Raw genomic sequence first — 26,894 nt, forward strand, 5'->3', positions numbered from 1 at the left:
AATACACAATTTCAAGTACTGAAATCATTCCCTTATTTAAGGACCATAACGAAAAAGAGTAAAAGCAAAACAGATTTTAGAAGAAACCTTATTTTAATAAGGTTTTCCTGCTTGCTGATTTTAACCACAATTGAAAGCAGCAATTTAAGTCCCCCTGAAGAACCCTCCACAGAAGCAGCAGTGCTGATTCATTTCTCATGAGATGGGACACTCAAGATCATGAAGAAGAATGTTAGTTTGCTGACGCATGGCAGATACACAAGGACAGGCACAAATGCACACCAGCGTTTCACATTTAAGAAAGGCAACAGGCTAAAATACATGCATATATATACACAAGTGAATACATGCCCTCATTCTCTTATCACACTCAATCAGCACACAGATCTGCACAGCAGCAAACTAGAAGGAGGAAGCTTTTGCAAAGAGGTATCAACCAGCAACTCTTGAGTGCTCGGGGCAGTTCTTCCAGATGCAGAAGCACGAGGACTGGCTCAGCAGCAGGTTTCTTGGCATAAGCACAGCACTGCATGGCCGGAGACATGAACACGTGGTGATGTCTGACTGCTCGGAGTTAGCGTGGATCTTGCCAAGATTACAATAAGCCTTGCTAGATCCGTGCTGGGCAGATGGTGACTCTGCACCATTCTCCGCCAGTGCTCCTAGTCCCAGGATGACAGTGACAAAACACCACTCAGTGCTTTCAAGCCTAGAGCTGCACTAGGAGACAAGGAGCCTGGCTGCTCTCACCAGACCCAAACTTCCTGGCCCTACCAACTCATGAATGTCTCCTGCATGTGTCCTGCAGAACCTCTGCCACCTAGGCTGTTCCCACAGGCTGTAGCAGTAGAGACCTGCTCTTCCCTGCCCTGCCCAGGAAGGGGAACAGGGGAAGCTGTGTTTCAAAATGTTAAATACTTTTTTGTTGTCTTATGCCTCATAGAGTACTGTTGGCTTTACTACGGCCACTCTGTGTATTAGCGAGTACTGATTGTGTTTGCACAATATTTCAATAAGCACAGCCAACCAACATTACTTCCTCTATTTCTGGATAGAGTAATATATTTACAGGAACAGCCTTTTGAAATGTTCCAGTAAAATTAGCTTACTCAGATTGCTTCTTTAAAAAAAATAATAATAAAAAAATAAAATAGAACAGAGAGCGGAAGGATAATGTCACTACTCTTTTGTGCATAAATCAGCTGTCTATCCACCAGTGATATGCTGCAATAACAAACTGCCACTATCTTTGGAGTTATTTGTTGGGTTATTTGAGATTACCCAAATCCACAGGATCACAAAAAGTAATAATCTTCATTATTTCCTGGGAAATGACCTTCAGAAGCATGTGTTCCACCTCCTTCCCCGAAGCAGCGCCCAAAGTATTCCTGGAGGAGGTTTGTCTGTTTTATAAAAAAAACTCCAGTGATGATGCTTCCATGGCTTTCCCAAAGACAAATAACCACAGCATCAAAACACCCTTATCACTTGAACGTTTTCTTAAGTGTTTACTTAAGCCTAGCCACCTCCAAATTAAGTGCATTTCTTCTCATCCTAACCCCTGCAGTTGTGCAGTACAATTTATTCCCTTTCTCCCTGTAGGAACCTTCCACATACTTGAACACTTCTATCACGTCTGTTACTGGCCTTCTTGCCTGTAGACTAAACAATCTCATTTCTTTCATCTTCTTTCCCAGGTCATGCTTTCCAAATCTTTGATCATTTTCACTGTCTTCTTCCTGGATGCCATCCAACTGGCTCTTGACTTTGTTGTGCCCCAAACTAGATGTTGAGCTATTTCCAACACTGAGTGGAATGGATGGGTTATTTCGTGCCTTTTCTTTACACACCCCAAAACAATGCTTTATTGAGGGGCAGGGATGGGTAAACCTTGTTCCTTGTACAACCGTATAACACCCACAGTCTCAGGTCTATGATCCCCTTCACATGCACTGTCCTGCACATATGGATGAGGCCTGGAGGAGCTGGGGCTCTTCCCTGCAGGCGCTCATGATGGAGCTGTAGGGCTGCCATCTCCAGGGTTGGAGTGGAAGCAAGCAGGGAAGGGAAGGATGAGCTGCCCACTCAGCAGAGCACTGGCAGCCCAGCTCCCAGGGGACTGGAGAGCAGGACATGCTGCGGGCTAGTATTCACTGGTGGTCTGGGAGCCAGCTGTGATTTTGAACACCCTATTCAACTAAACCAGGCCAAATTGCCTCCAGCACATCCCAATTCCAGCTCACAAACCTTTTGTAGGACCACTGCTGAGTCAGCCATTCTCCATCCTGTGTCATGCAACTGGGTATTTCTATCCCTGTATGCTGCTTCTAAGTTTGTATCCTGGTATTTTTTAACCCAAACTACCCCTCCACCTAGCCAGGGCAGGTCTAAACTTTAAGCCTGCTCTCCAAGGAGCCTGCAGCCCCTCCATGCTTCTTATCCTATGTAAATTTAATAACTGCTGTCTCTGCTCCATCAGTCATTTCAATAATGAAAACAGTAAGTATTACCAAAGCCAGGACAGACCCCTGGGGAATCTCACTCACTCCAGTCCTGCAGTTTAACAGCAAATCATGAATAACTACTTATAGTGCCAGGTGAAATTCTGTGCACCCAAATTTCAGACTGGCTGACCAGACACCCAGCCTGCTTTAAAGAAAGCATCCAGAGCCCCCTATTAAAGAGAGTAATTTCTATCAGACAGAGAGGTCCAATTACATTGTCAGGCATGCTGTTGGAGAGTCTTTGCTCAACACTGCCATAAAAAAATAATGCATGCTGACAAGAGGAATATGAGGGTTAATAACCAAGCTTTAGGCTGACAGAAGAACTTCCGCTGAACTGAGAGAGCAGGAGCCTGACTTTGCTTCCAGTAAGCAAGAGACTTGGAAGAAGCCAATGAAACACAGTATAAAAATGACAGGAATTTTGTACCTGTCATCAACTACTGCCTACCTATGAGTTAAAGAAGATACTCTCACAGAGGTGTGGATTTGGCTTGGTTTGGTTTGGTTGGTTGGGTTTTTTTAATAAAAATCAAAACATTTTCTTAGTTCTTCCAGATGATTTTTGAATTGCATTCCTTACTTAATAATTGCATTATTGCTCCTTAATAGCCTATCCTCCCCAGGGATCACAAACAAGTCAGAGAGACAGCGAAGACATCTTCATGGCTCTCAAAACCCATATTCATGCTTTAATCAAACATAGAAAGCATCCTCAGGCCCACACCAGCACCAGGAGAAGCAAGTGGCAGTGGCTGTTGCCTGAAACAGGGAGAAAGGGTAAATTCCATGGAAAGTGAAAGGTGAGGCAGCTTTCCAACATTGGCTCCCTTTGCTTGCCAAAATAGCAATGCCCTGGCCACGCCTCACTCCAACTTCTGCGGAAGATGCGCTTGCTTCCCAGGAGGGTTTACTCTCGCAATGCAGATGTGCTTCACTGAGGCAATCGATTTCTGTTGTGTAATGCAACCCAGAATTAAACAGTATATGCTATTCGGTGCATTCTTCAACTGTAAACCGGAAGTTACCATGGAGCTCTGTGATGCTGCCAAGAATGCTAACACTGTCATTTTAGCAGGAAAGAATACATTCTATCTCCCTCCTCCCACAGCTTACTCTTGAGTTGTAACTTTGCTAAATCATTTTGTACTTGTCAGTAAAATACAAAGTAGCACATCTGTGCAATTATTTTCATCTTTGGTGCCTGCGGGTATCACCAGCTCAGGACCTAACAGAGCCACACCAGTGGCAGGCACAGGGTAGCTCTGGGAAGAGCCGGGCCAGTGACTGCACTCAGGTACACAGAGTTCAATCATTCATCTCATGACCTATGGAACTGGGGTAAAGCAAAATAACAAAAATCAGGAACAGAACCTGCAACCAACCATTTCCAGTCCCTTGCATGAACCAGCAGGAACAACATGGCAGATGCTGAGGCATACTTTGAATGCAAATACACATACATTTAGATTCTTCTTATAGTTCCCAGGAGTTGCACAATGCCACTTCTCTTTAGAGGAATACAGGTTTTTTCTAAAATACAATAACCCAGTTTTCCATAGCAGAAAACTCACCAAGGGAATACTGTTTGCTCATACCAGAAACATATCCCAAACTACAGTCATTTATAGCCTCATTTTCATTGACAGAAGAAATAGTATCATTCTTTTCTGACAAATAGCAGTATGCTGAAAAAGTAACAAATTAATGCTTACAAACAGGTATCAAATAAAGCAACTATCAATCATTGCAACTAAATTTCAATTAAATCATACCTCGAGTAAAAGAAGACTGAAGTAAAAACAAGCTATATAATCTGAAATCAAAATAAAAATCTGTCTATCACACCAAAGCAGAGTAACTCAATTGTGAGCACTGAAGTACCACAACTTGTTAAATTACTGGTCAGCTAATTGCTACTTGAAAAGCTCCAACTATGCTAAATGAAGCCAAATGTACAGATTTAGCGAAGTACTTAGGCATGTGCTAAAGTGGAGCTGTATTTTAAAAACATTTTTTATGTGACAGAGAGATAAAAACTCTGGAACTCTTCATGTACACCTCTACAACAGTTTCTTTTCAAGAGACAGAAAATATTCAGAAAGTGATCTTCACTGTCCACATTTTAATACCACAAATCAAATCAGCATTCAGCCTAAGCTGAATATGTATTTCTGGAGACACATCAGAAAGAACCCTGAGGATTAGTCCTGACACAAAAGGATGAGGGAGTTGCTTGCTGTCATCCTGCCAATTTTGCAGAACAGAAGAGTTAGCAAATGAGGCATGAAAAGATGTGAGCAAAGAAATTCGTATCTGTGAAAAATGCAGCAATACTAGGTGTGCAAGAAAAGTACAGTGAGTAGGATCAGGCCCAATCACAAGAACTGCTGACCAGCTGAAAGTCCTTTTGGCCTCAGCTGGAAATACTTAGCACCCTTAAGGCTAGTTAAACTTATAAGCCATCCTCATTTAATGCTATAAATGACATTTGAATATTCAGCACTTAACTTTCTAAGGCTCTGATATTCAATCTGAATCAACAGTAAGGCACCAGCACTAGCTGAAACTGTAGGTACATCAAGAAAACCTTCCTGTGTGCCTTCATTTCTATCTTTTACTGTAACGTATAGAGTTCTCTTCTACTTCCTTAGCGTGATAGCAGTATCGAGTATACCTAGCTTACTGCTTACAAAGCTCGTGTTCTGAGCTTTGAAAATCTAAGCTAATGCAACTGGTGGCTTTCAGAGTCCAATGGCAAAGGGAGAGTGTTACTCAAACATATAGGTTCATGCACACAGATGTGCAGAGAAAGTGAAGAGGAAAGAGGCATACTGTAATCCTCCGAACCAGAATACAGCAACCAAACACATTCGCTGCAGATGGGCAATCATGTTACAGAACTACAGAGTTGACTCAACGTTACCATGTCTAGCAAGGTGGGCTGACAGGTTTCATACAGCAAAGGCTAACTCTAGGGGAGGGGAAAAGTTGAAGTGGAGCTCCGCTCCTGCCTGGAGATACTTTAAAAGTCACGGTAATTAATCTGATACATATGAATCAATAAAAAAATAGGGAAAATAAATTAACTGAGGAACAAAAGGCTTAACTTACTGAGTAAGACACCACTTTAAGAGGTTTCCCCACTTTCCCCACTGTAAAGCACTTCTGAAAAATTCAGCCACTGAGCTACTGCTTTTCTTGACCTTTTCACTGAAAGAGAGCAGAGTAAAAACAGGAAAGAGCTTAAATGATATGCAATAAAGATGCTTCATGTTAGGAAAGTCTTTTGAGTCACTGTTGCAAATTCATTCTGTCAGATTTGCCAATACAATATAATCACAGAATCATAGAACAGTTAGGGTTGGAAAGGGCCTAAGATTGTCTAGTTCCAATGCTTGCTAAAGACCATCCATCAACAGCACCAGCAAAGTGTATGTATTGTCTCCCAGCTGTTGCAGGAACAGCATATGATGCAGCTATTTAGCATTTGCATCTGTTGCTAGTTTTCCACACCCAAAAGCTCACTTCATATCTTATGACTAATTCATAATGCCCTGAGCCCCACAGAGATTTGCTCTTCTGATTGCCCTTTTCCTAACAATAATGCAAACAAACATGGAAATAAATCTATTGTCTGAGGAATCTTTCCACTAATTTTGTTCTTTGATAGTTTGGTTGTTTTAGTATAGCTAGGAATCAAGAGTAAAGTGGATCATAGCTTAATATAGAGTGTGGCTAATCTTCCTTTTGCCTAATGCTGGTACACTATGGCCCAAATACCAGAGATTTATTTGATGCGTACATGCTTTCAAGCATTAGTAAACAAGTTACAGCCCATTATGAAAGAAGAGCAAATCCAAACAGTTGTGAAGCTCTTATGTACCAGACTGGCATCAGCAGTGCAAGATACTTACACCTGCATGTGAACTCGCTTTATAATTTTGGAGACTATTTCACCAAGACACACCTCTTTTAACAATAAAACTAAAGGTAAGGCTGAGATCATTTCCCACGTCCTGATGCACTGCTGCCTGAAGCATGATGGAACTGGCAGAGAGAGGGGCACAGTATTCCTTTTCTCTCTTATTTTTTAATTGATCGATTTTGTTCCTTATAATAGTCAAAAAGAGGAATAACATATACTAGAGCCTCATAAACATATACATATTAATTCCTATAAAGAAAAAGCTTCTCTCACTTCTCATTTCTTATTCTTCCATAACTTTAAAGAATATGCTACAGAATATGCCAAATTACCCTATGAAATACAAGAGTATTTTATTTACTAGACTTATCGAATTACTATCCTACATTCTGTAACTAAAATGTTTTTGTTGTTGTTTATGTACAAATTAAAACAAATTGGTCCTTTAGAAGCTGGTCACAAAAGCAAAATACTCAAGATTATTTTGAATAATGAAGTTTTAATTCAGTACATTGGAAGAAAAGTGCACAAAAGTTACTTACATGTGGCAGTGCTCCCTGGGTAAGAGACCTAGTGCGAGTCTACAGGATTTTAACACACACAGGCAAAACCCATCCAAGCTGCACTGTCAGGCATCAATAAGCCATTCTCACAGTATGGTGCATTTTTTCTACCTAGCAGAAGAAAACGATCCCATGCTCATACACGAGCTTTAGAGCACAGTACCTAACTCCCTGCCCTCTCACATACATACGTGATTTTCAGCAAGTCTCATAGTGTTTATACTACACGCACATACTCCACACATAGGCTACAATTGGACACCACCAGTCACTTGCCATCTCTGGCCTAGATTTTATCCTGTTCTCTGCTGAACACTAACTTGAGATGACTCAAGAACAGTTGCCTGTTTTTTTCATCCACAATAAATGTAGAAGCCACAACAGAGGTAGAAAGAAAGTGGGGGCTAGAGGGGGAAAGACCTTTCAAACACCAATTCAAAAATCTCATCTACATAGGTGTAGAAAACTTACACTCCTGAAATGAGCTGTTCAGATGAAGCCTCAAATACTGGATGTAAAAGTATATGCCTGTGAAGGAGGTTCTGTGAGAACAAACACATCACTGACTAAGTGATGCCAAGATACCACAAAAACCCACAGTAAGAAGAGAGGATGCCAGTGTCTCAGATAAGCAGTTGTGGCCATGTTTACTTAAACTGTTCCGCTGAGTTGTTCCCATTTCAGGCAGAAAACTTTGATTTAAGGAAGAGACTTGCAGTTATGTCTGCATAGTCTTTTTTTCCTTCAAAGCATGAAAGAACTTCCCTTTTCAAAACCAAATTAACAAAGTTTATGTCCAAACCCTCTCTGTCCCAAAAAATCTCAAATCTGAACTCTATTAAAAGCTGTGTTTAGTGCAGCCAAATGCTCCAAGAATATATTTAATAGCCTATAACATTTCTAATGCCCTACTGCCTGAAACCTATGATGTGGAAAGCCAGCCAAGCACACTCACCCAAGGGCAATGACTGCTATGGGGAAGACTGTTATCTCCCTTGGCTATGGCCTTCTGCCATCATTGGCATGACTAGACCAGGGACTCTCCAGCTGCAGAGAGCAGGCACACAGACCACCTCTCTGGCAGGAGGATGCCTGAAGGAAGGAAGACAAGTTAGAAATGAAAGCTGTGCCAAGCATGTAAACACAAAGCTACCCTTTCAAACCTGTGGTCCTGCAGTTTTATGGGTGTGTTTTGTTATTTGATTTTATTGGACCTTCTATATAGCCTACTGCTTCCCTCATATCCCTTAGGCTTCCCCCCATCCATTCCTACCTCACATTCTTCACGCTGGAAGATTTCTCAGATCACTTCCCCAGTTCAACTACTAACAAACTCGAAGGAAAAGTCCCTTGACACAAGTGGGGACCAGAGCAGGCATCTGCCCTGAGCTCAAGTATGAGCATCCAGAACACACAGCAGTACTTCTCCCTAGTCAGCCTAAAAGACGCTTGGGAAAAGCATTTTGATGCAGATTTCACACCTGCTGGTCATGACACTGGAAACCAGAGTTCATGCTGTCACCTGACAAAGAGAACCGCATGTTCTTCTATATAAGGTATACATGTAGGAAAGTACAAACACCTTTTCTAGTAAGTTATGCAAAGTAGAAACAGCCTCCTGGTACTATCAGAACTGACTAGAAGCTAAAATAATGCTAATTATACAGTTCACTTGAACTCCAGCGAGGCTCCACGATTCCTAGCTGCCCTGGCATGAAGAACACTGCCTGAGCAAACACCCCACTGGGCACATCCCTGTCACCATGCATGGGCAAGGCCCCCCAAAGCACCAGAAGAACACAGACTGGAACTGGGCAAGATCTGCTGCTCCTCTTCTGTCACCCTGCACAACAGCACCAATGGGCATGAGACAGAAGCAAGGCCATCCCCATCCAAGCAGGAATTTACTCCTATATGTGGCACAAATCTGTGCTCCATCTCAGACTTTCCTAAGCATCAAACCTCCTGCTGAAGAGCATTTTCCACTCTCTTGCCAGCCTGACTGCTCAAGATTAAGCAAAGTTGCAGATGACTCCACAGCTTGTTTCACATTATCATGCCAGTGGGTTGATGTGAATTTGCAACAAAGCGAGTGAGGCAGCACACTCTGGTATGAGCCAGGCTGAACTTCCAGGACCGCTTTCTCTTGTTTTGGGCCAATCTACCAGGGGTGCTGTGAAATGTCTAAAAAACTGTCAGAAATAACATTAAGAAAAAAAAGGGGGGGAGGGGGGGAAGGATTATTTGCATATAGCTGCATAATGAAATGAGGGGGTTTCACTTCCATGCTTCAGTATCTAAAAAATGACCATGGGAGTATCATCGTATACCACAAGGTCTCACGAATGGATGGACAGCTGTGTTCCCACAAACACTGACAATAACAGCTTATTCCCTTTTGTAGTGAAAACAAGTAGAAAATATTTACCCCCCAGGATGATTTTTCCTGCAAACTCTCAAGTTCTCTGAAAACAGCCATAACTACAACACTGCTCACAGAATGTTTGGGAACTTTAAAGAAGAGGTTGTATGTTAAACACTAATTTAAAATGAATTCACTAAGCTACCCTGCAGTGTTTTCAAAGTCATCCCACTTCAACACTTTATTAGATCAATAAAGAATTTTGGATATCAACTGCACATATATTCAAAGAGAAAGACAAAGGTGGACAGGAAAGAAGCAAGAGAGCTACATGAAAATGAAAAAAATACAATTAATAATCCACAAAACCATCAGTGCACCAAAATGGTAACTTTATGATCTCACTTCACCTCTGGAAAGACAGAGCAGGCTTTCCATCTTTTCCCATTTGCAAGCTCCCTAAGGTTTTGCTGGTAAAAGCAAAGCCCTCCACAGAGCAGTGAGGTGCCAGCTGACAGCGAGATAGCTTTCCTGAGTCACGGCTCTTCAGAGGCAGGCTCTCAGTCAACTGGTTCACAGACCACAGCCTCTGGTCACTATTGCCACCACAGAGTACAAACTAAAAACCACCCTTACACTACAAACCAGTTAACCAGTGTTAACCAGCCACGCTTGGCAGTATGCAACCTCCAGGGAAGACCGCAAGTTGCATTTTTCCTGCAGTTAGGCATGCATGGTGCAACACTGTTATATCCTTTATACCATGTTGTATCCAGCCACCCCAAAGCAGTAACACTCCTGAAGGACAGAACAACTGGGGTTATAGACATTATGCAGCATTTGGAGTGTATTTTAAAAACCTCCAGGCTTAGCAGTTAAATTGCCTTAATATTTTCTGGGTACCCTGAAACCGTGCAGGTGTACAAGCTCGCAAACAGCCCCCATATGCCTCATCCCTCTAACCTAGGTGCCAGCTGCACCATCAGCTTCAGGCACCTGTTCTCAGAATAAGCCTGACCCTGCAGCAGCATGGAAAAGCGGGAAAACTGAGGAGCAGCTGCTGCTCCAGGAGCACTGACACATGGTCTGGCAAGCAGGGAGCACCTTGCCGCACATCCGCATGCCACTGCTCCAGGGAACACTGTGGGGCTGGCATTCAGGAAGGCATGCAGGACGGGAAGTAGCCAGGCTTGAGCATGCACTCACGCGTGCTCAGGGAGACATGGGTGCTGGGGTTGAAGCCAGGAGCACCCTCCCTGACCTCAGAGGCTTCAGGAAAGGCTCATCAGGCTATGCCACCAGCATCTCTCTACCATGCAGCTTGCTGCAGGGTGGAGAGGGGGCAGGAAACAACCCTAGTAAAGTCAAATGCCTAAAATGCAATGGACTTAGTTAATGGCTTGTGGGATACCTACAGGAGTAAGGCATAGATATAATGAATGCATTTCTATTTAGTTCTCTTCATCACACAAAAATCCAGTGACTATAAATCAGCCTTCCTGAAACACCACAGCAAAAGGCAGGCAGGGGCAGACAGGAAAAGCTAAAATCTGTTCGCCTCAACAGCACACAGGCAGGCAAAGCCCCAGCTTTCACGGTTTCAGGTTAAAGGCCCCTAGCACTCCCATAACTCACCCGCCATCTCTGAAATGTTCCCCCCACCCTGGGAAGGAGAGATGTCAGTCTACTCTCCCAGTATTTGAATCCCTACTCCCAAGGGTTCACATGTAATTAGGCACCCTGTGACTGGAGGCATAAGCAACTTATTTTGCCTTGGTCAAGTGGTGTCAGCTGAAACATCTCCGGATTGAACTTACATGAGGCTCTCTGGTCTTGTATGCACCTCTTCCAAGCTGCCTCTTGATTTTTCTAAAAGGCAGGGCAATAAACTGCACTCGGGGAAGCAGAGCGTTCAGTTACAGGCTTTGGTACTCCACATGTATTAATGAACAGCACAGCAATAACGCTAAAAAATACCCCCAACTTTCTGGGTCACAGTCCTGACTGTAAGGTTTAAAATCACTCTCTCAGAAACCAACTCCCCACCTGCCTGGTTATTCAGCTTTGAAAGCAAATATATGTAATTATTTAGTGGAGGGAAGTTGTGGACAGCTACACCTCGGGGTATTTCCAGAAATGACAAGTATTTTAAAATGCAAATTCACAAATCCTGCAAATTCTGCAGCATACGTAATTTGAATACCTAGTGTACATCCTGGCCACATACCACATTGCTAGCAAGTACCACGGCACACACAGTTTTTCCAAGACTACATATATCCCCAGTGACACATTAGACTGTAGTTTTAAACAATAATACAAAGATAAAAGCATGTTGTATATGGCATGCTTCAGAGCAGTTACCATATGCTCTGTAAATAAACTATGATTAATAGGGCCCTGATGTACAATAACATGTTGGCCACTCACAGCTCCATGGAAGATTATTCCATTCACCATGAAAATTATCTGAGGATTAGGCATATGTCACAATTTTTCATTCATATTTTTAACTTGATCAGCTCTAAGATACTACTGTTGCAGATGAGGGAGGGTTTATTATTCTTTGAAGGTCTGATCCTAATTCCACCATTAATTTGCACTAACATCAAGGGAGCAGGTTCAGGAACTGTATCAGATTAATTTTATCTTAACAATTTACTTTTGTGTGCCTAAGAGCAGCTATACAGCTATAGAGCATTAAAAAAAAAAAAAAAGGAAAGAAAAAAAGATTCATTTAAGCTATTATCCTACCACTGATAGTAGATGTAGCTGATACTTTGGGAAACAGTTGAAAAAAAAAATAGAGGAAGTATAGTATGTAAAAAAAGTAATCTGTTTCAGTATGATTACTCTCAGTTCGGGCTACATTTTGCAGCAGTTCAAAATCAAGATGCTTTTCTAAATCTTGCCATTAGGAACAGACAATAAAATAGATCTATAAAAGCCAACAGCAACTCATCTCGTAACAGGCCAAAACGTCCTGAGGATTTTATTTCCTTGGGTTTTATTTAGAACACAGGTCTGGATAGTGAGGTGAATAGCTGATCACAAAATAAAATGTCATTTAGTAGTTACAACCTAACCTAAGGTGGGGGAGATTCACCTTCCATTCTTTGTAGCTCTACAGGCTCCCCAAATCATCAGCATTTGTGCCTGGGCAAATGACTTCAATACAGTAACAAACTGGAGTGCTTCCAGGACATTTTCCATCCACTCTGCACATGCTGTGAATCACCTTGCAAACAGCATAGCATTGGAGGGCAAGATCTCCATGTGTCATTACCTTGTTCAAGTCTCCTTAGTGAAAATTCAACAACTTGAGCAAGCTAAAATGTCACTGTCATCAATGGGTTTGTGTATGCACATACCAGGTTTGTGCATGCACAGCAGCAGGAGGAAAGGTTCTGCATTTAATAGAAGTGCTGTTATTTCACCCTTTGGAAAGGAATGCTGGTGGCTGCCAGGGATCCGGGATTCTCCAACATTCCCCTGCGAAAGGTACCTCAGAGGGGTTGCTTCTGCGTAGGTTACCGCTGCTGAGACACAAAGGCATTTCAACAGTTCTAGCGACCTGCACAATTTCTCCTCCTACCTACAGTGGGTAACACACAGCTAAAGGAAGCTGCCTACGCTTGGCAAAGCAGAATGGTGCCACTTTGACATAAATATGTTGCAGCACCTACAACTATGAGTACATAAATATTTCAGAAGGTAAACTCACTTGGTTTTGTTTGGTTGGTTTTTGAATAAATACCTATCTTTTTAATTTGTCTGGTAACAGTCTGTGCAGAGAGGAGTATTATACAGTGCAAAAGTACACTAAAATTGCATTTGCATTCTAAAGACAGAAGTTACCATTAATCACATCTGAAAATAAGAGAGCCTGAAAGTACAAGATACCTTTTTGAAGGGAAAAAGAAGTCATAACTACCAAAACACTTTCAGAATGGAGGCTGACAAACTTTTCCTTCCTGTCCCCCAAAGAAAGAAAACTTCTTTAACTAGCTTGCACACAGCTAAACAGCTAGAATCAAACTGGCACAACCCATGCTGGCAGTACAATGCCAAAAATGTGCTCTGCATACTCTGTGATAAGGAATTTTGGAAAGCAAAACACCTATCAGCGCTATCAGCAGCTAAGTGACTTACCAAATCATCTACATAACAACATAATTGCCAGAAGCTATCAAGAGATTTATCAACAGTAGGGTACCATCCACAACAACCCTGCATTACACAGAGTGACAGAACATAAATATTCCTGTTCTTCAAATGGGCTTGGCTTTGGGTGGCCTCCTTTGTAAAGTATCTCCAGTGATTCTCACCGGTCTCTATTTTGCATGCTTTTGGGGAGAAATCTGTTACACTGTGAATGCAAAGAAGTAATGTCCTTGGGCTCCATCACATAGGTAGACTGCAACTTACTATTTGTATGTGAAGTGCTGTACTCTAGTCATCCCACCACACATTTTTATAAGAACCAGTCAAGCCATAAGGAACTTACATTAAGGGATTGTGCACACACTCATCTGCACAAAGATGTGGGGAGAGCATGCCTGCCTGTTAAAATAAATTGTCATCCCTATTTTATGCTTAGAAAAGAAATTAAATTAGAATTAAACTTAGACTTAAACTTGGCTAAGGATGTTAAGGATAACAGGAAGGGATTCTCTATAGGTACATTGCAAATAAAAGACAGACTAGGGACAACATGGGCCCTCTTTGGAAGCTATCAGGAGAACTGGCTACTCTGGATTTGGAGATGGCTGAGGTTCTTAATGACTTCTTTGCCTCAGTCTTCACTGGCAAATGCAATCCAAGTCTTGGAAGGCAGACGCAGGGACTGTGAGAATGAAGACCTTGGGCCCACTGTAGGAGAGGAACTGGTTCGAGACCATCTTAAGAACCTGAACGTGCACAAGTCCATGGGTCCTGATGAAATCCACCCGCGGGTCCTGAAGGAGCTGGCAAATGAAGTTGCTAAGACACTGGCCATCATATTTGAAAAATCATGGCAGTCAGGTGAAGTTGCCAACAACTGGAAAAAGGGAAATATAACCCCCATTTTCAAGAAGGGGAAAATGGATGACCCGGAGAATTACAGACCAGTCAGTCTCACCTCTGTGCCTGGCAAAATCTTGGAACAGATTCTCCTGGAAGGCATGCTAAGCCACATGAAAACAACAAGGTGCTTGGTGACAGCCATCAGGGCTTCACTAAGGGGAAATCCTGCCTGACCAATTTGGTGGCCTTCTATGATGGGGCTACAGAACTGATAGACGGGGTAGAGCAGTTGACATCACCTATCTGGACTTGTGTAAAGCGTTCGACACTGTCCCACACAACATTCTTGTCTCTAAATTGGAGAGACATCAATTTGATGGATGGACCACTCGGTGGATAAAGAACTGGCTGGATGGCCGCACGCAAAGAGTTGTGGTCAATGGCTCAATGTCCGCCTGGAGACCTGTAACGAGTGGTGTCCCTCAGGGATCGGTGTTGGGACCGGTCTTGTTTAACATCTTCATTGCTGACATGGACAGTGGGATTGAGTGTGCCCTCAGCAAGTTTGCTGATGACACCAAGCTGTGTGGTTCAGTTGATATGCTGGAGGGAAGGAATGCCACAAGTGCAAGGTCCTACACCTGGGTCAGAGCAATCCCAGACACAGCTACAGGTTGGGCAGAGAAGAGATTCAGAGCAGCCCTGCGAAGAAGGACTTGGGGGTGTTGGTTGATGAGAAAATGAACATGAGCCGACTTCAGTGTGCACCATATCCTGGGCTGCATCAAAAGGAGAATGACCAGCAGGTCGAAGGAGGTGATCCTGCCCCTCTACTCTGCTCTCCTGAGATCTCACTTGGAGTATTGTGTGCAGTTCTGGTGTCCTCAACATAAAAGAACATGGAACTGTTGGAACAAGTCCAGAGGAGGGCCACGAGGATGATCAGGGGAATGGAGCACCTCCCATATGAAGATAGGCTGAGAAAGTTGGAGCTGTTCAGCCTGGAGAAGAGAAGGCTGTGTGGAGACCTCATAGCAGCCTTCCAGTATCTGAAGGGGGCCTATAGGGATGCTGGGGAGGGACTCTTCATTAGGGACTGTAGTGATAGGACAAGGGGTAATGGGTTAAAACTTAAACAGGGGAAGTTTAGATTGGATATAAGGAAGAAGTTCTTTACTGTTAGGGTGGTGAGGCACTGGAATGGGTTGCCCAGGGAGGTGAATGCTCCATCCCTGGCAGTGTTCAAGGCCAGGTTGAACGAAGCCTTTGGTGACATGGTTTAGTGTGAGGTGTCCCTGCCCATGGGGGGTTGGAACTTGATGATCTTAAGGTCCTTTCCAACCCTAGCTATTCTATGATTCTATGAAATGCTTCTTTAATAAAGCAACCTGTAGCCAAATCTTGATGTTACAGAACTTACAATACATGTAAAGCAAGTCTGCGTACAGACAGTAAAGACAATACATCCCCAAGTGCCCTTTCTTGAACCCACATATATTCATGTATTTTTACAAGTCAATCTAAACCACTCTGTAGCCCTGTCCTATTAACCTTTTTGAGACCAACTTCGTCAAATAGCAAATGCCAGAAAGACGGGAAGACAGAAATAACAGGAAAACATCTCTTTGCTTCCAGCTTTAACTGAATAGGGATATTCCCAAAACCGGATATAAAATTTCCAGTCCTGACATGTAATTTTGCCCCAGTTTTCATAAGGATTTTTTTCAATCTATCTGAAGGGCTTTAAAACTTTTGTGTCTTTATCTAATCAAAATGCTGTCCTTCCTCATGCAGTCCTGGCATCCTTTGTGGTGAGACTGTTTCAGTATCAATATTAATATTCAAATGTCAAGCTTGTGACACTACATTTCCTATGCTATTTAAAGCATTCAGAACAATTATTATCTCTGAAATATTAAACAGAAAATTTTTGCTACCTGCTTACAATTTCAGCAGCCCTAGCTGTGACATAACAGCGTTTACACCAGTCACATGCAACTTTACAGAGAGATGTATTGTTCAGCTTTTCTAGCAGTATTCCTACCTTCCCCCAAATTGGCCTTTGTTGTTTTCATCAAACCTACAAATCTCTTCTTTTTCTGGAGACCTGAATATCAATTGAATTTATAGTATTTAGTATTTCAGACTTTTGTTCCACATACATTCCCTAACTGATAGCAACTTTAGCATACAGTGTAGCACTGAGATTTTCTATTTTTTCTTTTTTTTATGTATTTATGGAATAGTATTTTTTCTCTTTTTTAACTTTACTGCTTTTAAAAAGAAGAATCTTTCAATTTTGCCTTTTTTTTTTTTTTCCTGTTTCAGTACTTAGTTGAGTCTCTTTCTTTTGTAATTCTCTAGACTGTGGTTACATATCCTTGGCTATAAGGGGCATTTTTGTTGTAACATGTAGGTGTCTTTACAAGCAACATACATTAGACCTGCACAGCTGAGAATGCATCGAATTGCCACTCCTTCCTACCAAACTGAGAAAGTTTTGTAAGAAGCTTTCATATAATAGTACCAACTTAAAACAATTAATGCCTACTGCTGAATACAGAAAGACGCCTATTAATTGGATAGATATGTTTTTCTCCTTGTCAAAGAACAGTTTTGTGAGGAATGAGGAAAAACCACATCAAGCCTTCTATTAAAAGACAACACTGCAAGTTACATATCAAAATTAAATATCCCAAATAACTCAAGGAAAGCTTTCTTTTCAGTGTACGGCTGTGTCATACTGTGAAGTACTTCAGTATCCCTGTACAGGTCAGTTATTTCCACTGTTCTCCTTCCCAAAACTGGAGGCTGATTTCAGAATGTGCATGCTTCTTTCAGTCTTAATTAACTTCACTCCTTGAGCCAAAGGGGTCTGATCCTAACTCTCTGAAAGTCAACAGGAGGAATGCCAGTGGGAACAGGGCCTAAAGCAACACGTCTACAGTAGTCAACAGCTATGAGTTATATAAATACTTGCTAGTACTTCTATACTGACCGGTCATCAACTTTTCCATTATAAGCCTTGTACTTGGATGTATGAATGCTGGATGCTATCCATACTTCTCTCTAGCCAGCTGAAAGGAATTTTTTTTGAGTGATACAAGGCACCCCCTCTCCTCTGGAGCCCCGCAGACAATTAATGGAACCCTCATTTTTCACACAAATCAACAAGAGCCTACCATCTTAGGCTGAAATCCAGTTTACCTGCTTTGCTACAATGTGCTTTGCAGGGTCATAAAAGGAAGACTTGGTTTTGTTTCAGGAAATCAAGGGCTACCAGCTTTTTCATGTAGTATGTCATGATGTGAAATAATTAGAGCTAGAAATGCAACAGTGAGGTTTAAGCAACAGCTTATGAATAATGTGCCCTGCAACTCTTCATCGTTCTGTTTACACTGCACTGAGAGTTATAAATGAAGTAATAAACAGCAAAATCCAAGCTGCCAAAATAAGAAGCCTGTCACAGATGCTTTTTAAAAAATAGCAGGGGTAACACTAACATCACAACCAGTATTCTTCCCACTCCAGTCACCGAAACCATCCTTGAATTTGATCTCCTGTTGCACCCAGAAGGACAGCTGTGATTTTCTACAGAGTCACAGCACTATTAAGGCTGAACTCATTATTTTAAAGTGTTTGAAGTACCTTGAGCATGACAGAAGATACAGAAAAACAAATTCCATTGGACAATATGCAAGTCATACTAATGTTAATTAATTCACACTCACAACATAAGCTGAAGATGTTCCAAAAAAACCCATTATGGTATATTCTGAGGATAAGTACTAGAAGCAAAACACAAAACTTGGCTTACTTTAACCAAGCTACCAACGCAACTTTATACATCTTTCTAAAATGAGCCCAAGTCTTCCTTCTCCTTCCTGCTCCTGAAGGCATGCTAATATAAGGCAACCCAACTACACTGATCAAGAATCAGTTCTAGAAGTAATTCTCCTTTCTGCAGAAATCAGCTGTTAAGGGGGCCAACATTATATTTTTAGGAGCAACATGAATAAAATGTGAGTGGAACTGCTTCACGCATTAGTTCAGTGTCTAGCTGAAGGAACAGGCATACATATTGCTCTGACCTCTCACAGTAAAATATAATTGTTCCTTCCCTTGCAGGACTCCTCCACATCTACTCATTCATCTTCAGGTCTCCCCAGGCATCTGGAAGCTGAACCACACAATGGACAGGTATTTGCAAAATGGTCTTTCTAACCTCTTGCCCGCATACAATACAATATGTATACAACCCGGCTTAGAAGAATTTGCTCTGAAGCCTCAGAGCACACTGCTCTGCAGAATCTGGGCCAGAAACAAGACAAACACCAGTAACCACCACGTGAGGTGAACCATACGTGGAGGCTATCTCACAGGAGGCTCTTTCTCCAAAGCCAAGGCTTCTCTGAGGTGTTATCTGAGGTATGAATAAGCAGAGTTTATATACTTATGTTGTCAGGTGCACAGTAGTAACCACAATTTCTGTTGAAGTCCTGAACTGAAGTTAAGAGATGATCCCAGTCAGCATTCACACGTCACAGCTTTTCTCAAAACACAAGATGACAGAAAAATAACAAAACCAAAAAGCCCAGCTACAGAGTAAAATGCTAGTTATACATGACACAAAAGCTCTTATTTTCCATGCCCATCCAGGAATACAAATTGTCCAAAGACTGAATACTGGCTCTCCACAAAGGACCTCTAAGCCCATCAGTGTCTCAGCTCCCTGCCAGCCTGCCGGCTCCAAACAACCAGGCACTTGCACTTAAGAAAACTGCTCTCAGCCAGCTACAGCAATGCACTTCGCATCCAGACAGCAGTTTCTTTTCATCACATACCTACTTGTACATGCCTCTGTAAAACACACACTCGAAAACTTCACTAGCACGATGCAAAATCAGTGGCTACAACTGGAAAGCACCCTGTTGCTAGCCAGAGAGGAAGAGCACGCAGCGTGATGTTGAATGACTGCCAGCAAGGAGGAGTTCCAGCTTCAGGCCTTAAAACCACTTGGAAAGCTGTTGCCGGGCTGATTACGTCCCTTCTGAAAGGGTAAGGCTTCACAGCAGTGTGTGTTGCAGATTAGACATCGGGCACCCGCACCACCAGCAGAAACTGCAGATCTGAACTGCCACATGTACTCTGCGAATAACCCTGGTGTGTACAAACAGTGTAGCATGCTCTGAACTCCACTGTTATAAAAATAATAGCTGTTATCAGGGAAACTGTAGTCCATGGGCAGTGACCACAATATGTGCTGAACTCCCCCTGCAACGAACCAGTCCATAAGAAATTCTAAACACCAAGTGAAGGATGTGGTAGAGCTCCTATAAAAAAAATAAAAAAATAAAATAAAAAATAAAAAATAAAAAATAAAAAATAAAAAATAAAAAGAAGGGCAGTGTCTCCTTGAAAAAAGGGACAAATTGGCATTTGCAGTGTGTACAAGATGTCTTCATACACTTTCCTGATTCCTTTCCAGTAACTATTCAAAAAAGACCATTTAACAAGCAAACAGGTCTTCAGCACAACAAATAATAAAAAAGAGAGCAAAGCTTGTGCTATTTAAATATCATGAAACATTCTGCTAATCATGCACAGATGGAAGTACAGACGTTTCTGCCAGACGCCTTGTTCAGAAACTTTGCTCTATTTTTAATTATTTGATGCACAGAGGACCTGTTTGCTGATTAAAAGGGCACTGCCTTTAAAAGGACTCCATCAATATGGAGTCTAGTCTTGTTTTTAATGGAGGATTGTAAAAGTAGTAACTCATACCTTCAAGATCCCTCCACCGATGTTTATAATCTTATAAGCATGTGGTTGTTTTTCTTCATATGCTTCTCTCACCTTGGGAAACTGTCCACATACAGGAAAAGTGAAACTAACTATACTCAAGCTATTGTTAAATACAATGAGTAAATCCATGTATATTTTCCTTTAACGTCCTTTAGTTTGTATCTTTTTTGGTGTTACTTATAACAAGAAGGGGTATCAATTTTCAGATAAAAGCATTATTTTTTGACAATTTTTTCATTCAGTTAAAAACCTAAGGCTTTTGAGAAAACATCACCTCCAAAATTATCAACCAAAATACTTATTAAATTGCTCTGGTGGTTTGTTTGTTGGTTTGCTTTGGTTTTTTGCTTGCTTTTGGTTTTTTGTTTGTTTGTTATTTTGGTGGTTTTTTTCAATCTACTATAACCACATTATCATTCCAATAGTCAGTCCTTGGCAAAAACACACTGATAACACACAGACACAAAAAAAAACCCCAACCAAACACCCCCACATTTTTTCCACTTCACACCTTCTGTGAACTTCACTCATTCAGTGGGTACTTCATTCCTGTACTTCTCCATAGCAGTCCAGGAATTTTTCCCCTGCTGAAGAGCCTCACTCAAAACACATACCATGTTCAATTTCTTTTCTTTTTCTGAATGAAGTGCTTTTCAAACATTCTTTCTTTTGTTTACCTTGAAAGTTTTGCAACCTGTTACTACAGAACTCTGCCACCGGAGCAAAGTCAAGGTGTGAGAACGACTGGAAGTCCAAGGAAAACTGCCCAAGCTGTTACTTCTGCCCCACCAGTATGACATGTGAAAAAGTGTATTATATTTTTTAAACTTACTAACATTAACAGTTTGAAGTGCTGCTATTAACACAGTAAAGGAATCCTTTGATCAGCAGACCACGTGATATGATAATAAAGTAACAGTGACCCCATTATCTCATGAACAAATGACCCAAGGGGGGTGGCTCCCAGCTCATGCTCAGGTACAGAGAAAAAACTGAATGACTTATATTTCAATTATTTTTGTTTTACAATGCCAGCATGTAACATTATGCAAGCAAACATACGCAACTGATTTGTTGGAGACCAGCTGACAGGCCTGGAAAGCAAGATGCCTGCTGAAGAGACACTGCAGCTGAAAGCCAGGGACCAAAAATCCAATGTTCGGCCAGGGAAATGGGCACCCACAATGAAGCTTCAGAGCAGAAATAAAGGGGGTTTTCCCATGGACAGAGGGAGAAGGCTGTACAGAGCGAAAGGCTTGTCCAGGCAGATCATCGGGGCTGCAAAGCTCAGAATTCAGCTATGACTAACAAGGAAGGAAGGGAGGTAGATGAAACAAAATTCAAATTGGCAGTTCTGCAGAAAATTACTAAGGTATTGAAACCTTCTGAGCAGAAATAGATTTTAGACACATAGAAACACACACGAAAAAAATCAAGCTGAAGAAAGGGCCAACACACCATCAAAGTATTGTGCAGGTAACAAACACGGCGAGGGAGCTGTACAAGTAGGTCAGCTATGCAGCAGCAAGAACTGCTGAGTACGGGAGAATCCTGGTAGAGAAGGGGGTGAGAAGAAAAATTAATTGGCCAGCAGTAAAAGAATAAAGTCTGGCAAAGGTTAAAATGTGACAGAAGGATGAAAGGGCAAAGCACTGCTTGGGCTATATAAAGAAGGGTCATTCTAATTCACCAATACATCCACCTGAAGCACTAAAAGGAAAGAAGACAGATGACACTAGACCAAGGAACAGTTTTCATTTCCTCTTCACCTGAAGGAGAAGCCAGGCAAACCCTCAACTGCTGTACCTACCAAACTCAACTCCAAACAAGCAGTGTCTGGGCAGCAGCACTGATCTGCCAACAAGAGCTCTGAGTACAGAGGGCCCAACACACCCCAGAGACCCTGAGACAGATCCCATGCTCTGTCACACCACATTTACACCCACATGGCTCCATTTAAACCATCTAAGTAAGTAAGGGAGGTGGGAACCTGACCCCTTACTCCACCAGAGCCTTTGGCCGAGTGCCTCAGTGCAACACAGAACATGCACAGCTCACACTGAACAAGATAACGAGCATAAAACCCCTGTCTGCTGCAGCACAAGCAGTGCAGCACTACTGGTTTCACAGAGGCACTCAGGCTGAGCTATATGAACAGCACCAAACACTGCAGCCAGCCAGCTGACAGCTCAGATGAACGCGCTTCATAGCAGGGCTGCACACGTAGCAGAAGTGTGTCTTAGTTTGCATTTCTTCCATTCCATACAGCCAACGTGACATTCAACAAGCTCGACTCCTTAGGCAACAGAGGCATACTTGACTGCTGCTGTTTTATGTATTTCATCTGCTTACTATAAACCTTCTACCTACCTCTATTTTCTTTAGGGCCTTCTCTGGCTGTACTCTAGCAGACAACAACATCTGGACAGTAGTGTCATGTAACAAATGTCACGCTTCCACTCAGGAATTACTTTAATTTACTCTGTCACTAACCACTGTACACCCCCTGAATCTGCTGCTGAGCTGCAACCAAAATAAACTGGTAGTGACCACCAAATGGTAGGATGCATGCATGCTGCCTTGTATCATTCTCACAGTTGAAACCCAAGCACCAGGACTGAGTTCTTCTGCCAGCTTGTGCAAATATGGAACAAAATGCAGACTTTTACTGCTTCTTTGGTCCTTAAAATATTGCAGTATCACATGAATTTTTAAGGCACCATATAATATACTCTGTGCACTATCCAAACAAACACACAGTGCAGTTTTAAACTATAGATTGGTCCATAAAGTCACAGAATCTCAGAATGGTTTGGGTTGGAAAGGACCTTAAGATCATCCAGTTCCAAACCCCCTGCCATGGGCAAGGACATCTTCCACTAGACCAGGCTGCTCAAGGCCCCATCCAACCCAGCCTTAAACACTTCCAGGGATGGAGCATTCACAGCTTCCCTGGGCAACCCATTCCAGTGCCTCACCACCCTCACAGTAAAGAATTTCTTCCTTATATCTAATCTAAATCTCCCCTGCTTAAGTTTGAACCCATTACCCCTTGTCCCATCATTACAATTCATGATCCACCATCATCCTCTTTCCCCATAAAAGAGAACAAAGGCACGTCACAGAGACAGCACTGCCGTGTCACTTGTCTCGCTATCATTTACTTTATCAATTGTCAAGTTCACAAAGGAAATCACAAGTGATTTCCAAGACTGTGTCATTAACAACAAAAATGTCAGGCCAAATCACAGCAGATATCCAAGAAAATTTAGCAAGACTACTAAGTAGGAAACCTGAAACTCATCCCTGATTCAAAAAGGAGACAGACAAGATCTAAGCAAAGAGGTGAGGCAGCTTCTCAGTTCTGCAAACTAGGAGATGCAAAAGCAAAGCATTTGCCCGTATCTAACAGATCATATTTTGCTATTCCATCAGCAAGTGTTGCTCGCAGAGGAGTCACGCTAACATGGCCCAGGGTAGCAGGTGGGAAAAAGGAAAGGGAATCCAGAGGAAAAAAACGTAAAATGTAGGATTTATTAGTTCTCTCATTTATAATAAAGTAGGGGGGAAGGTACCATTTCATTTGAATGTCAGGGAGACACAGCAGTTGTCAACAGAGAAACCTCCACCATATGTTAATGAGCTGGGCTCTGTTTGCTTGTTTTAAACCACACACTCAAATCTTAAGACACTAGTATGCAATTAAAATCTCATGCTAACTGAAAGATCATGTTCATGATATTCATACGGTAGTGTTTTACTTGCATGAATATTGATAGAAATACCAGTATCAGTGTGTCTGGGGCCAAACATTTTACTCAATAGCTCTACTTTAATGACAAGCAACCATTCATTGCCTTTTCTCGATGAGGGAAGAAAATACCCTGAGCCAGATCTGGGGTCCTTGGGGCTCTTCTGACATAACAGTCAATGCTGCCTGAGCAGAGTCTCAGTCTTTAGTGAGATGCTGGTAAGCCTGAAGAGGAAGGTGAAAGAAGGGTGGAAAATTCACAGTTGGACAGACCACCTCTGAGCAGGTGGTTGAAGATCAGTCCAAATCATTGGCTAGAAACTTTGGCTACCTCTGTAAAATAAATATGACACCATGGCTTGGGATGCAGATCCACAGCAGCTATAGTGGTTTGTAGAAGGATCTGTCAAGGGTCAGCTCCTGGGTGTGTAAGCAAACCTTTCAGATCACAGCTGGGGCACTCTGCTCTCCATCACATTTCTTTTCTGATTCTTATGGAGGATTTCTGCTTTCAGCAATGCCTGCACAGCACTACCAGAGATACTGTTGAGTAGTTAAAAAATTAAATAGGATAAAAAATAAATTAAAAATAATAAAAAAAAATGTTCAGTGACCTTCTGCTGGGTTTTAATTGCTTATTTTATTATGCTCCCTACTTACTACATTTTCTAAAATGCAAAATTTTGTCTGTTTTACCTTCTTATATCTTCACTTTTAAAACATGATAAATTCTGTAACAAAAAAAAATAAATCCAAAAAGCAAGATGGAAATTCATTTTGAATTAAAAAATACAAAAAAAAAAAATCACACAAGCCATGGCAAACATACAGGCAGGCAGAAAGTAATTGCATTCCTATTTGAATTCTGTACTTCAAGCCACCTTTGATCAACTTGATTAATATTCCTTTCAAAAGATTTTATAGCTGGTGTACTTCATGAACACAATTAAGGTAGATTAATCTGTTCTGCATTCTATGTTTCATAAAATTACTGTTCCTCTGATGAATTTTACAAAAAACACATGTAACGATGTACAAATACATTTTTCTCATTGATAAAACAAGCCTGTGGCACAGCTTCCAGTGCTGGCCAAGAGATATCATTGTGAATACCTAATAAATCAGCAAGTCTGATGATGCAATGTCATCTGAGCTAATACACAAAGTACTACACTACGCTTTCAAGAAAAAATAGCCCAATTCTCAGCTTGTAACACCAGTTCAACTAAAATCCAATTCTTCAGGTATCACATCTGCAGGATAATGCCATCAGCTAGTCAAAGTGACTGTAGCTGGTCCACAAACCCTCCTGTACTGAAGTTAGTAATAAAATCTTAATCGAATTCAACAGCCTGGTTTCACATGGTTGAGTTTCAGAGGCACTGGGCCTGAAGAGGATCCATCTGACTCCTGGCCCACAGAGGAGGCTCATTCTGACCTTACCAGGACTGCTGTAAGAAGGCTGATGTCACTTCACCCCATAAATCCCCTTGTCCGCCGCAGTAACTAAGCACTGCTGAACTCAGGTACCCTCTAGCAACACTGCAATGTTGTAATTAGCAGTGAGACTGGAAATGCATTCCCCAGCCAGAAACAACGGTTGCTGTGGCCACTAGAGTGAAAGAATGTGAAAAGGGCTTGGGGAAGAATAAAAAAGACAGGTAACAGTAGAGAAAACACAGTGACAATTTATCTCTCATTAAGTGACAAAATGAGAGTAACAAAGTATCTCTCATTAAAACAACACAACCATCACCAGTATCAGCTGAACTGTCAGAGATATTAAAAGAAACTGTTTTTTTAAAGAATAAGATTTCCTGTCAATTGATTATTTCAGTGGAGAGGAGAATGATATAAAGAACGTATCTCTGACACAAGCTTCTGCTTCTTAGTGTCTTAATTATGTTAGATTTTGTTTTGGGGCTGTTTGGGTTTGGGGTTTTTTTAGAAATTATATATTTATTATCCTTTCTCTAGTGCAACAGTAACCTAAACCCCTTTTTTATTTTTTGGCTAATGCTACATATCACTCGTATTTAGCTTACCGTTGACTGTGAACTGTTAACATGTCTTAGTGTGGTTTCAAAGTTCCTATGGCAAGGCTAAACAGCATTCAGAAAACAATGATATCCCCAGGCCCGCACTGTAGCTTCAGAAGCACAGATTAAGCATGGTATTCTGCTCAACAAGCTCATCACTGTTAAGTAACTCATCAGAAAATAAAAAGGGAATTATCAAATGGGAATTGCCAAGTAATTAGTTCACTGAAGCAGATGACATACAACTGTTTAAGGGAGGGGCTTCCCTGTTAGTCATATGTCAGAGTAGAGCCTACTAATCTGTAAATAAAAATGCATATGATTAGTGCTATGGGCTTTTAACCACTAGTGGTACATGGAGAATAAACTTACAACCTCTTCTAGAGTAATAACCTACTAGGATTTTCTTTTCTCTTGCATACAAGTTAATTTTCAAACATTCTGTATCTACTTGCTGTCAGCCTATTTGGGGAAAGCTGTGAATACGGGACAGTAAAAGGCAAGGTATGTGTTCAGGAGCTACGGAAGAGAAGAAATTCATTTACTATTATATTAATTCGAAAAATCACTCTCAGCTGATATACACAGCATTGAAAAGGAACCGCAGCAGTGGAAAATATTCACTAGCACAAAATTTCAGAGCACAGTAAAGGAGGATTAAGCCTGCTTTTCGTAATTATGCTTCTCCATTAAAGCCTGACTTTCCATTAAAACCCAACTTTCCATTAAAGCCTTTCTCTCAAGTAGCTGGCCCCACAGAAACGTTAAATTTAGAGAACTAGAGGGGCCTTCACGAGTGTGTACCTGACAAACAAAAATGTGCCAACAGTCACAACTACACCACAATACGAGTGAGAAACACTTCAGCATTTGTACTTTTTAAAGAGCAAAGAGTAACTCAATAAATCCTTAAGTCAGGTTTACAGCTAGTGCCA

The 26,894-nt window shown here is 41.6% G+C and overlaps 1 protein-coding gene across 23 annotated transcripts in view; it reads right to left on the reverse strand.

The window, feature by feature from the left end:
- Window positions 1-26,894, reverse strand: part of ATXN1 (ataxin 1) — a 224,250-nt gene that overhangs the window by 186,034 nt on the left and 11,322 nt on the right. For 14 of the 23 annotated variants that reach the window (XR_009724413.1, XR_009724417.1, XR_009724416.1 and 11 more), the window contains one exon: window positions 5,619-5,717. The exons of 6 other annotated variants lie outside the window; for them this stretch is intronic. The gene's annotated coding sequence lies outside the window, so the exon portion shown is untranslated. Of the gene's footprint in view, window positions 1-5,618; window positions 5,718-12,643; window positions 12,726-20,783; window positions 22,025-26,894 lie in introns of those variants that run through there. 3 more of the 23 variants (XM_061346466.1, XM_061346467.1, XM_061346474.1) reach the window with 3 other exon arrangements.

Source organism: Neopsephotus bourkii, unplaced genomic scaffold (genome assembly GCF_033783945.1).
Source record: "Neopsephotus bourkii isolate Nb327-2 ecotype Australia unplaced genomic scaffold, CSIRO-AGI_Nbou_v1 NB_272, whole genome shotgun sequence".
In the NCBI taxonomy this organism is placed as follows: Eukaryota; Metazoa; Chordata; class Aves; order Psittaciformes; family Psittacidae; genus Neopsephotus; species Neopsephotus bourkii.